We start from the raw sequence: 13,865 nt of genomic DNA on the forward strand, positions 1-13,865 counted from the left end.
GTCCTCTGGATGGATTAAAGTTGAAGCGAAACGAAAAATAGAGGCTCTATCTTTACTCATCCAGTTCCACCACCAGATTCCAGCGCCACTTCGTGGTGCTGGAATGACTGATCCGACCTTATCATCAATTCTATAAATCACACAGGTGAAATGTACGCCAGAAGCACCTTTTAAATGTACGATTTGATGCATCAAAGTTTTCAAAAGTGCCTTTTTCAGGTGCGTCATCATTTGCGTCCACTTAATGGCCACGCCCTAAGAACCGACGGGCCGGCGCTGCGCGGCCTGCGGAGACTGCAACGCCTGTCTGGCGTCTAAGTTTTTGTTGTCAAGTTTTGCGAGTGCGCATCTCAAAACTACGTTACATAATTTCTACCATTAATCGGTTCTGACTGAATGTTGAAAATGTCAATACAAACATGACTTTTCCACGTGACTACAAATTGTTGACCCATTTCGCTCTACAACCTACCTAGAATCTATATTGACGGGATCTTCCATGTCTCTGTACGACCTACATAAAGGTTCTGACAAATGTTCTAAGTTCTAATGGCTAAGAGGAAGTCCACTGGACCATGGCAAAATGAAGAGCACCGGCGATTTATTTCATGCAGGCGTTAAACGTATGCTTATCCAAGTTATTGACTATACAATTCGGGCGGCATTAATTTCGCGGTAGCTTTTGGCCCCTTTTCCAGTTAAGAAAGTGTTAATTATAAATTTAAAAGAACAAAATGCTCTAAATAGCAATTGGGCTATTTCCGGCGGATTGTATTGTAGGGGGAGGGGGGGGGGGGGCTCTATTATCAGGGGGCCTTTTAATATTGCCAAACCCGTGCCTCCTCGCCAAGGCACTGGCTGAGCACCCGGGCCTTATCACTATACTACCAACATAATCCTGTCCATGGTAGTGCCCTTGAGGTCTTAAATCAAAAAAGCTTTCCTAGTCAATAAATCCGGAATAATATTTAGGAATGTTGCGGAGAAAAACTGCTTTCGAAACCTGCGGGGAGGGGGCCATAAGACCCCTGGCTGGGCCACCGCTAATCGCACTTAAAACTGAGGCATGCCGATGCTTGTGGCATTGATGCGAGTCAACATAGTACGTAATTCATCGATCTAAGAGACAATGGAGAGCTTGATTGTCTTGAGAGCGTATGGAAAGTAAAACGCACATAGACCACAGCCATTTGTCTCCTTGGGTCAACCTGTCTTCCCCCCCCCCCAATCTCAGAGATGTGGCTAAGTACCGTCTTGACACCCATGGTGTCAAGAAAGTGCTTATGGTTGCGAGTGAGCAGGGCTAATCAAAGATTACGAGTAAAAATGGCTGGTGGGTGCAAGCAAGGAAATGTTCCGAATTTGGGCAGGCTACCAATAAAAACATATCAGTAACAATAAATCATTAAAGGTCATATATCCTAAGAGCATCCCTGCCCTAAGGGCTGCCTAAAACATAGACAGTTAAGGAATAAGCGGTTGCAATTCATTTACTGTATTGTCCATTTGTTCTGCCTGACGTCTGGATGGGACAGACTTAAATGTAAAGAAAGAAGTCCAGTGGGGGGGGGGGGGCTCGCTTCAAGAAATACCCTCAGTTCTCTAAGTCGGGGACGAGCTCAAATTACCAAGTATGACAAAGGGAGAAAGGTGAGTCTCAAGAAGTGCAGAGACGGTGGTGTGTTAACTTCAGGGAGTGTCCGCCGAGCGACCACGTGCCGAGGGCCAGGCTCAAATCGTCCCAGGTGTTTGAATGACCCCGCAATGAATGACGGAGGACGGCACACAAACTAGATGACCTGAGATGCCTAAAAAAGCATGGCTGAAACCAAAGACCAGAGACGCAGTTAGACGACTAGGCCGTCCAGAGAAGACGGCGGCGAGCCGCGGACGTCAGACTAGGGGAGACCTTTACCGCGGCGCGGCTGGAGACGCCAGAGACGCCTGAGACGGCCGACTCGCACCGCCGGCCGTCGGAGACCACCGCAGCTGTCACTTCGGCTTTCTCCGCCGGCCATTAGCACGGCTCTGGCTGGTGAAAACTGCCTCGGCTCGCCGCCGGCGCCGGGTACGCCGCTGGACAGAAGCTGCTGCCGGCGCCGGGTACGCTGCTGGACAGAAGCTGCTGCCGGCGCCGGGTACGCCGCTGGACGGAGGCTGCTGCCGGCGCCGGGTACGCCGTTGGACAGAGGCTGCTACTGGCGCCGGGTACGCCGCTGGACAGAAGCTGCTACTGGCGCCGGGTACGCCGCTGGACAGAGGCTGCTGCTGGCGCCGGGTACGCCGCTGGACAGAAGCTGCTACTGGCGCCGGGTACGCCGCTGGACGGAGGCTGCTGCTGGCGCCGGTACGCCGCTGGACGGAGGCTGCTGCCGGCGCCGGGTACGCCGCTGGAAAGAGGCTGCTGCTGGCGCCGGGTACGCCGTTGGACAGAAGCTGCTGCCGGCGCCGGGTACGCCGCTGGACGGAGGCTGCTATTGGCGCCGGGTACGCCGCTGGACGGAAGCTGCTACTGGCGTCGGGTACGACGCTAGACAGAAACTGATACTGGCGTCGTGTACGCCGCTGGACGGAGGCTGCTGCTGGCGCCGGGTACGCCGCTGGACAGAGGCTGCTATTGGCGCCGGGTACGCCGCTGGACGGAAGCTGCTGCCGGCGCCGGGTACGCCGCTGGACGGAGGCTGCTACTGGCGTCGGGTACGCCGCTAGACAGAAACTGATACTGGCGCCGTGTACGCCGCTGGATGGAGGCTGCTACTGGCGCCGGGTACGCCGTTGGACGGAAGCTGCTATTGGCGCCGGGTACGCCGCTGGACAGAAGCTGCTACTGGCGCCGGCGGAGGCTACTACTGGCGCCGGGTACGCCGCTGGACAGAAGCTGCTATTGGCGCCGGGTACGCCGCCGGACGGAGGCTGCTTCTGGCGCCGGGTACGCCGCTGGACGGAGACCGGCGCCGAGTACACCGCCGGACGGAGGCCGCCACCGGCGCCGGGCACGCCGCTGGACGGAGACCGGCGCCGAGTACACCGCCGGACGGAGGCCGCCACCGGCGCCGGGCACGCCGCTGGACGGAGGCCGGCTCCGGTACGCCGCCGGACGGAGGCTGCTACTGGCGCCGGGTACACCGCTAGACTTAGGTTGCGGCTGGGCCTGAGGCGGCGGCGGCCATGCCACGCGTCAGTGGTCATACGCGGTGGTATGCAGGTGCGCCGCTGGGAACGCAGAGTGCCGCGGCCCAGATGGAAGTGGGTTAGGTGCCTACATGGCGTAGCACGGGTCCTGGTCAGGGCACCGGGCACGTTCGTGATTGTTACAGACAGCTACTAGCTTCTCGTAATCTGCTGGCACGAATCGACAATAAGTGTTTACGAATACTTAAGTCTGCTCAGCGGTTATATAGCGGTTTGTGGCTGGATAAGTTCGTTTGACTTGAAGCATGGAAAGTAATTCACGCCATTGCATATTCCTTTGTCTCACAGATAACTAGAGCTGTCATCTAAGCCTCGTAAGACCAAGGCATGTAATGATGCAATGCGTCAAGAACAAAAACTCTGTTCTACACGCGACTGTTGCATGATTGTCAGCGACAAGGCTTCAGGGCCTTGCTGTGCATCCGTCCATACCTACGGCGCAGCGCTTTTCGCATGTCGTATCTTGTATCCCGCCTGGTCGCATATCTCACGTCGTGCTCCGGCGTTGCAACGTGGTGAAAGTGATTCCCTGTTGGCAAAAAAGGAAGTCACTGAAGGCAGTAAAGAGACGAATTTACGCAAATGGACTCCTCCAAATTCAAACCCAACATGTGCCTATCATTTTTGATCTAAGTTTTGTGTATTATCACTAATTATCTTATCTAACTGTACCATAAACCTCAATCTCTTGAACAGTCGTGCTTTGCACACCGATTGTTGACGAGCTCCTGATTGCTTCATCCTCACCCCGTACCTTTGTCCTCCTCTGCTTCTCACCCTGGTACGATTGGCGGGTACCGTGGCAGTCGCGGCCGGTACGTTTTGAGAACCAGACGTGTACCGGGTCCACTGCTCGCGGTGCCCGCCCTTCCTGCACGGGTGAGAGGCAAGCGACTACATAGCCTCAGCAGCTGAGTGTTCCGTAAGGCCTCAATGACAGACAGTATCTTTCTCTCTAGTCTTTCCTGTAAACCTCACATTTCGTCCCCCTCCTTGTCCTATTCATATGCTGGCTCAGCCTGTCCACTACACCACCATGCTTGTCCATGCGTATTGTGACGGACAGGAGAAATGCATGTGGTTTAGGGGAATCATCGGCAAACCATTATGCCTACTTTGATTCTAAACTCGGTCTCTTGGTCAGTCGCGCTTGGCACCTCAATGGATGACAAACAGCCGCGTGCAACGGGTGCGTAACCGTTACCATGAGAAGAGCTTGCAATCCAAGCCGCATGCCGTTAGGTCACGGACCAGAATAAAGGCCGTGTGACGAGATAGCACGGTTCAAATTCTGTCCTCCATCTTTTGATGCCTGGCTGGTGTCAAACGAAGGCAATATCTCATTGCCATTGGTATTCTCTCTTTAGTTATCTTTCCAGCATGCCCCTTCTCAAGGTTTACTAGAAAATAATGTTTGAAGATGTTCTGGTAGATTTGTCAGGATTCGCAACGTAAGAGTTTTCTTGAAGAAAAAAAAATCATCTGCACCATGACGGCACCAATCTGTACGTTTTTCCACTCCTATTCGGTGTCGCCACCTTCATGCAGAGCTTACTCATCCATCTTGTAGTTTGTGCAACCAGCTGAAATGCAGTAATGATGGGAAGGTATCGGGGGGGGGGGGGGGGGGGGGGGTGGGGGGGGGGGAGTTGTATCATGTCCAAGTAATATTACGGTGATTTGTTCCAAATCTAGGCAATGGATGGCAGCCTCGAATCCATCAGCTGACGCGCAACAGCTCCCTCTACCTTCCAGTGTTCTTCGGGCGGCATGCGTACACGTGCCTTGGGGTGAGCGCGACAAATAATGTTTTTGCTCATTGTTCAAACTATAGTGCCCGGTGTAAATGTGTGAATGTGAGGGCTTGCAGCATAACTAGACCAATCTAAATGCTGTACTGAGTGGTGGGGAAGTACATCTGTCGGATATGCTGGAAAACCTTTGACGTCTGCTTCCCACGGATGTCAGGGTGGCACACACTTTCTTCCAAAATGGTGGTACATGTTGCATCTGCTGTGCATGGGGTATGTTGCATCAGTGATGCAACGTAACGTCAATATGCCATTGGCTGAGTTACTGTCAATGATTGCCTGGCATGAATGCCCTGACTTATTGTCATCCAGCAAACAAGTCGACAGTTGCATTACCTACGTAGACCCATGATTTCAACCTGGGTAACGAAAACTGAGGTGACAGTAGTCAAACAAAACCGAGGTGACAGTGGTCAAACAAAGATGTGTCACGTTACAGTCACGACGAACACCGAACTAGCACAGCCGCGCGCATTTGGTCTATATGTCGTAACGCAGCCAGCTTGCTCGCGATGCAACTTACTCTATGACAACAATAACATAAGCACAACTTCCCCTGTCGTATGAACAATTCACCCCAGGGTAGCGCAAGAAGTCTCATTTGAAAGGAGGTCATTCAGAAAGTATTTATCAAAACCGGAATCCATGGTCTCTAGAACTTGACCGCAACATATCAAGCTGTAGGTTAGGGCTGTCGTTTGAGACAACAATGCTAGTACTATCCTCACTACTGGGGGCAAACGAGTGATCAGAGAAACAGCTAATGCTCTAATACTAATACTCTCTACTTTTTCCTTTTCGTTGTGGCATCATCCAATTTCGATAACGGCCTGGATAAGGTCGGAAGCATCAGTAAACGCCAGCACAGTTTCGATTCCAGCAGAGCCCAGAGCAGTTTCCATTACCGGAGCAAATGCTGTTAGATGAAGCGAGAAACGACTTTCGGAAGCCGTTTCAATCGCCATTGAGTACCCACGTTCCTCTGAGCTTGATAATAGCTCAGACATGTTTCAGCACGTGTGGGGTCAAATGTCATGCCTCTACGTCATGCTTGCAGTAGGCGTCATCTTAAGCCTCTGCACACACATCAGACACCGACATCTTCGCCCAGTTCAGTGTGCGGCGGGTGAAGGTGTATGCTCAGAATTCGGAGCGAAATCTCTTGACGATACACCTTAATGCATGCCACTTTTATCCCAAGCATGCCTATAGGTGGAGATGGCACTTCGGGGTTTTGTATTGATGGCATAGTCAAATGCACATCACAGACACACCGCAGTGCAAAAGCCAGAAAACCACATGGTTATGCGGTCTGAATGAACGCAGAAGCCGCGATGTGATCAATGCACCGTCCAGTGCTCTTGAGCGTTGATGTTCATGTCTCACGTATTTGTATGGTCAAGTTTCCCAGAGGAGCTGATTCACCTGTTAGAGAGATAACTGCGGACGGAGGATTCTTCACATATGACGACCAGGTCAATGCATTCACTATCCAATTTAGGGTGTTTGTTTGCTTCCGCAGCTGGGTTCCACTATTCGCGACACGCAAACACCGCGCCATTACCGACAAAGCCGTTTTGAACTGCTCAACTATGCGTTGGAAACCGTCGGTAATGGCGCGTGTCAGTCACGAGCGTTCTGCCGTAAAATGGCGGCCGCCTGTACCCGCCGTCTTGCATCCGTGTCTACCAGCTGCATATACCGCCTGTATCCGCCGTCTCGCATCCGTGTCTGACAGCTGCATATACCGCCTGTACCCGCCGTCTCGCATCCGTGTTTGCCAGCTGCATATACCGCCTGCACCCGCCGTCTCGCATCCGTGTCTGACAGCTGCATATACCACATGCGGATGAAAACGCTGAATAATGCCAGGCCGTGGTCTGCTTCTCGAAAGCACCAATCATCTGATTTTCTGCTGACGTCACTGAGCTCGTGCAGGCTCACGGTGTATGCCTCTGACGTCCCTTTTCCAGCCGGGGCATCGTTTGTTGCTATCGCCAATTTATCCGGGGCCAGCGCAGGTTAAAACGAGCCAACATTTAAGCATTGACGGTTTTTTGATAAAGACTTTGCCGCTTATCGACCCGCCGACGTTCAAGACAATATTACGTTGTGTCATGAGGATCACCCGATGTTCTGGTTTGTTTTTCCTGTGACAATAAAGACAGTTTATATATCACATGAAAAACGGGTGCAATGAACAGATCATGGAGCATTCAACCATTGGGCTCACCGTTCACATCGCGCAATTATTTTACCTTCATGCCAATGTTTAGCTGCCGAAATTGCTCGCCAATCGCCGAAATTGAATGCACATATTCCAGTTGGTATGGCTGTATTCCAAAGCAGCAACCGAAGCGCTGAAAAGCGTGACGCATTGCTGAAAACATCCAGGTGTTGCCAACGCCGACAACTGCCGGCCGCTGGCAGTGCCACGATTGATCGGGGTTTGGTTACATCTGCGGTTATGCATGTGATGTTTTAGTTATAAATGCAGCCGAGTAGGAGTGAAAAATGTGTCGATGCATGAGCATTTAGAATTCGCAATTCTTACTCTAAAAGCCATTGATCTTCAATATACCAAAAGGTAATGACCTTTGTGCCCCGTTGTCAAGCAACTTGTCGCATTCAGCGGCACCATTCGCCCCGTGACCATGAACACAGCCTATAACGTCGAAATTTGGTAATGTTACGAATGTTTGCTTGATATGGCCATTTAACGAGTGGCATACTGCAGGCCGATCGTCATCAGTGTACGAGCTGTCAAGGGACAGCTCCCGCATTATCATACTTAGCGCTGGCTGCCGGCGCTGTGGTAGCGGAGTTCTGTAACTGTATCCCTGTCTCCGCTCATGCAGTCGTAGCCTGGTACGACGGGCGTAATTTGCCTGTGTTATGTCCACAGTCTCTACATACCCAGTATTGCGTCCCTTCCGATTGTTCCTTGATTTTCGTCGGATATTGCATGAATTTTTGTTGCCCAGCCGACAGTTTCCGTGAATCTCCCAAGCTTTTCAATTGGGCCGCGCACTGCCCCGGGTTCGCTGACCCCATCAGCTGAGTATAGCAGTGACAGCCAATCAGAACGGGTCTGTAGCGGGTCAGAGCTGGCCATCTCGTGCATCAGCAATCCTGGGACATCTACGGAGCTTCCGGCACCATATGTTTGACATGCCGATTGCGATCGACAGATGCATAATGCACGAGTGTCTCTAGTACCTGGAATGCGTCAAACGGGACGGATGGAGGCCGTAGCTCATGGTCTTTACTGGATGCATTCGTGCGCGCAACACGACCCAAGCGTGACAAGATAACACAGCACCTCAGCAACACCTCATCATGGCAACACCAGACCACGGAAACTCGACACCACACCATTGTAAACCGCGTTGGCAGTGTTCGACGACACTTAATCAACTTGCCGCTATCTGTTGTCAAGTCCATCTGTACAACCGGCGGCACAGTGCCGTACCTGACACTAAGCAACCTGGCCCACGTGCGTCTGACCGGTCCCTACAGACTGCGTCTCACCCGGCCCATAGGAGCGGTGTCCGACCAGCTCCAGCTGACGTGTCTCTGATCCAGCTCAGCTGGCGTGTGTCTGGTCCAGCTCGGATGACGTGTGTCTAATCCAGCTCAGATGACGTGTCTGATCTAGCTCAGCTGTCTGATTTAGCCCAGCTGGCGTCTGTCTGATCCAGCTCAGCTGACGTGTCCAATCCAGCTCAGTTGACGTGTGTCTGTTCCAGCTCAGCTGACTTGTGTTTAATCCAGATACGCTAAGGTGTCTGATCCAGTTCAGCTGGCGTGTGTCTGATCCAGCTCAGATGACCTGTCTGATCCAGCTCAGATGACATGTGTCTGACCCAGCCCAGCTTGCGTCTGACTGATAGCAGTCTCAACTGACGTGTGTCAGACCCAACTCAGCTGACACCTGTCTGACCAGCACCAGCTGACAGGGTGTCTGACTGGCCGCCGCTGCCACGCGCGCCGGAGCTGGCGAGCGGAGAGCCCAGACCCGGACCCGGCCAGCCGGAGCAGCGCACTGGAGCGGCCCGCCAGCCCGGCGCCGCGCCGTTCCGGTCTGGCCGGCCGCCGGTGCCGCCGCTGCGCTGCTCCCCTCCGGTCACACGCAGCCCGAGACGCCCGCCGGACCATGCGGCGACTGACCGCCGCCGCCCTCCGCAGCCAGCGCGTCCGGCCCAGCGCGACAGGAGGCACACGAGCCCCGTGCGTGTATTGTAACGCGGGGAGATGTGGAGCTCTCGGAGCTCCTTGTCTGCACAGCAATACAGGTCGCATGCCATCGACGTCACTCTGATAAAACCGTCACGGCGTGCGACACAAATGGGCGGTGATGTTGCCGGGTCGGACGCGGCCGTCTGTCACCGGTCCGTTTTGTTGAGGTACTGCACGAACAGCGTGGCCACGCTTCCCGGCTGGGCAGGGTGCGTCTTGATGTAGGAGACGAACTGGCGGCGGGCGCGGCTGAGCTGCGCCAGGGTCAGCTGCGCCGACACCGTGTACCGCTCCGGGGTCATGGGCAGGCTCAGCCTGTCACCCTCCACGGCCGCCTGCTGACCCGCCATGATGGCCTGCGGACAGGGCGTCGGTCAGCGGTGACCCGGTCGCCGCCACCACGCGGAGCGGAGCCGGCTCAGACTGCCACGCATGGCCGCCGAGCGCTGAGGACCGACGCGTGAACGGCGAGACATTACGGAAACCGCGCACAGCCAGCGACGGCGACCCCGGGCACGCATCATAGCGCGGAGCTACAGACCAGAGGCCGGGCTCTTAGCCGCTGCGGAAGCAGCTGGGCACGTCACCTTATGACAAACCGACATGAAAACGCACAACGCTAATGCTTGCCGCAACATAATTTTAAACGGCTGATCTAGCGGTGGCCATTGCTAGGCCTGAGCGGTGCGGCAACAGCCCAGGGCCGGGGAGACTCCGCTGCGCGGGGGTGACACCGGGGCGGAGGCTGGCCGTCAGAGCACCGCGGTCTCACGTGGCTCGGCCCTCGCTCGCTGGCCGTCGGAGCACCGCGGTCTCATGTGGCTCAGCCCCCGCTCGCTGGCCGTCGGAGCACCGCGGTTTCACGTGGCTCGGCCCCCGCTCGCTGGCCGTCGGAGCACCGCGGTCTCACGTGGCTCGGCCCCCGCTCGCTGGCCGTCGGAGCACCGCGGTCTCACGTGGCTCGGCCCCCGCTCCTTGGCTCACCTTCACCACCTCTTGCGTCTGGCGGTCCAGGTCGAACAGGAAGTTGGTGGGCGCCAGCAAGGGCTGCAATATCGCAAATGCAATAATGAATTGAAGCATCTTTTTCGGAACGGCCAAGTGTTAACACCAGAGTGACGGCAGTGTGGTGTTACGCACAACGCGTTACACCCACAGCACGTATGCATGCCAGGTAGGTGTATCGGGAGCGCTTCAGGTATACACAAGAGGCCGACGAGACAAACCAACACCACAGCCGGACCGGACCGTCTGCGGGCAGCGGCCTGCAAGGACGGCCAGGTACACGCACGTTCTGTGTGGACTGGTTGGGCCGCGGCGCCGGGGCGTCCAGCAGAGCGCGCAGGACGTCCGCGCAGGGCGTGGGCTCGTCCGGCTGCACGGTTAGCAGCGGGCTGTCCCAGCGGTGGCGGCTGTCCGGCTCCTCGTACCGCGCCAGCAGCGCGTCAAAGCAGGCCCGGCCGTACCTGTGGCGACGCGCGGCGCGTCACCGGACGGGCCGGACGGCGGCGAGGGGCGGTCCAGAGGGCAGCACTAGCCACGGGCAGGTGCGCAAGCAAGAGCGGCGCGAACTTTGCATCAAGTACATCCGCAGGACAATTCAGTACTAAAAAAGTTCAGTTTGTCTGCTTATAGACTGCTTTCAAATAGCCTGCCTGGGTAGGCATCCAGGAATGGTCTGACTGGAGACTTCATACCCCTATACCCTGGATACCCCTGACACCCTTGAGCCTCTGAGCCAGACACGGACCCAGGGTTTCGCCAAATGAGGGTGCAAATTGGCTCCCGGGAACCTACGACCTGAGACATTACGCAGGGTCAAGTAGGTTGTTCTTCGTATCGAAATTAGCGATTTTTTTCACCCGCAAGGGATCCCAATGTTACCTCAACAGTAGCCTATTGGCCGATCCACTAGATTTAGGCGCACAAAAAAGCTAGTAAAAAGCTCGTCCATCATTGTACTTAAATTTATCCATGCACCCACCACAAACAAGCTCAGACGCCTAGCAAAGAAGTCGCCCCCGAAGGCCTGGGAGACCACTTACACCTCGCCCGCTTGTGCGAATTCACTACCCCCTCGTTCCGGCAACGCCTCGTCCAGCTGGTCTACGCATCAGCCAGGATGACGCCAGGACAAGGCGGGGTGACGCACCTCTCCGACACGGGGCGCGCCAGGTCCCGCTGCCACGCCTCCTCGGCGCTGATGGTGCAGTGCAGGGTCACCTGCGGCGTCCGGCAGTTCTTGCTGATGCAGAACAGCTCGTATCTGTACCCCTTGATGTAGTTGAGGCCTGTCCAGGATCACTATGTCATCCTTTGATATTTGCCTGAGGAGAACATTTTGGTATCGTGGATGGAATAATTGTTGGGGCTACTGTCCCCATCTGGTGTAATAATATGCATACAACGCTTCAGCCAGTTAACCCTCCGGTTGGCGTGAGGTGTTCTGAGCTCTGGAGAAGGACTGGATGATATTTGGCTTCCATGTGCGAGTCACATCCCCGAATTCTCTTAATAGAACTGATGGGATTTGAATCAGGGTCTTGCAAATGAGAGTGCAGTACTCTTGTCCCTTTCAATTATCCATGTTTCATTTCATAATGCTACAGACCTCGCTAGTGGCATTACACCCAGGGCTATGTCAGCAACGGGACCGTAGGGGCTGAGTGGTAAGTGGGCTCGGCTACCACGTGAGGGTCAAGGTTCCAGTCTCAGTTGCGCCATGGTTCCTCAGCCTTAATATTGCCACTGCCGTTTCTGGCTTTCCATAACGGGTGCGCGACAGCGTGCGTTGCGTTTCCTTTCAACAAAAAAATGTCAGCTGCAGAGCATAGTTAGCCTAAAATATCAAGCTCTTACTTTAACCCAGATTTTTAATTGGGTGTATTAATGAAACAACTACGGATACATACAGAGCCCATGTTAAGCGATGTTTTTTCCTGGGTCCAGATCCCACCACTGGACCATAACATCCCAGGTTCAATGCAAAACTGTGTGGCATGTAAGTGTATGGTAATGCTTGACACAGTCTGTCCTACCCTGACCTCACCTGACCTTTGGTGTGACCTCTGCCACTGGCTCTAGGCCACCCAGTCAGCCACAAAAAGTGAACATTTAAAGTAACTCAAACACACCCCCTCACCACTAGATGTATTTCAAGAGATGTGTCTCAAACCCACTATGCTGATGAGATGGACTGCCATGATTGGCATGGAGGGTGATACACAATATTACAGATCTCACCAGACTCTGACAGCTCGGGCTGCATCCCATGCTGTACACACTACCACATCCTTATAAGCTTGTGCATTAACTCCACCCTAAAAATGAGCCCATCTTCAATTCCAAGTAAAATACAGCATGTGCAAGCAACACCATGCTTATTCCTCTTTTTGCCTGCCTTCTATCCAAAGCAATAGATGAAAAAATGTGTATTTTCCATGTTCATCAGTGAAGAATGATTACATCATAGGTAAAGCCTTAATCCATTTCTTACCTAACAACATCACCTTTCATTGCTGCACGCACATCCTTCTCGACTTGTGGTGCTGGGAAATAAGAGGAGTCATAGTTTGTATCCTTACTTACATTGTCTGCACCCTAGATACCTAATAACACAACATTTTAGTCACAACATTACTGGCTGTAATGCTGCATGCAGCAAAACAACGGATATTGAAGCATGCCAAGAGCTAACCATTTTAGCCAGTATTGCAGTGTTGTGCATGCATACATAAGTCATGAAATTTATGTCTCATAATACTATGGCCCAGTCCTGTTTTGATGCTATTAAAAATCATAAAAACACAAATAGTAAAAACAACCAAAACCTACTGCCATCCTATCTCCACCAGGCCTCCAACAGAAGTTAGAATGCAAAAGTGCAGTGGTCAAATAAATATCAGTACCTAAGTCTAAAATAACAGGAGATAATGAAATGGTAACTTGAACAGTTTGCAAAAAACATCTGTTGCACCAAACATACATGGCAGAGCAGCAAAATCAAAGGATGTTACTGGAAGGTTTATTGATGTATGATGCATGCATGACATTGGAAGTGCAAAGAAAAAATATTGGAGCAAAGTTTAACAATCATTTGTACCTGAGGCTCCATTGGCAAACATAGACTATACCAACTTACATGAGTATGTGGAGTCCTTGGTAGAAATGTAATCATGCTCACATATGATCACAACTTTTCCCTTAAAAGACTCTTTCATATAACTCGACAAGTCTGAACATCTTTGTGATTTGCCCGATGCAGGGAAGCCAGTTATTACGACGAGGGGCATTTTTACTGTTACTAACGAAACACACACATTATCTGTACGTTGATCTAAATCCGACACACCCCGCGCAGCACGCACAGGGAAACCGATGCATTGATCAGGTGCATAACAAATTCTCCCCACATCCAAACCAGCGGTAACGTAGAACAAGGCCGTAGGTGTCAAAAAGCATATAACGTGTATTCGAGTCGTATATGCTGTCGACCGAATGGGCCACAAAACAGAAACAGCGGTGCTTCTCTTTTGTATCGCATGCGCCATTACGACTTCTAAGCAATACAGGTGCTCACCACTAAACTAGAAGGCTCTCAGTCCTGCAATTTGATTGGTTCAG

General features: G+C 53.1%; 1 long non-coding RNA gene across 1 annotated transcript; it reads right to left on the reverse strand.

Moving 5' to 3' along the window:
- Nucleotides 1-11,395: 11,395 nt before the first annotated feature.
- On the reverse strand, nucleotides 11,396-13,723 carry LOC119099423 (uncharacterized). Its single transcript, XR_005094366.1, has 3 exons — nucleotides 13,384-13,723; nucleotides 12,739-12,790; nucleotides 11,396-11,569 (listed from the first exon to the last, which is right to left on the reverse strand). It is a non-coding gene; the product is annotated as an uncharacterized LOC119099423 (long non-coding RNA).
- Between the last annotated feature and the right edge of the window lie 142 nt (nucleotides 13,724-13,865).

Source organism: Pollicipes pollicipes, unplaced genomic scaffold, assembly GCF_011947565.3.
Source record: "Pollicipes pollicipes isolate AB1234 unplaced genomic scaffold, Ppol_2.1 Scaffold_4740;HRSCAF=5597_pilon_pilon_pilon, whole genome shotgun sequence".
In the NCBI taxonomy this organism is placed as follows: domain Eukaryota; kingdom Metazoa; phylum Arthropoda; class Thecostraca; order Pollicipedomorpha; family Pollicipedidae; genus Pollicipes; species Pollicipes pollicipes.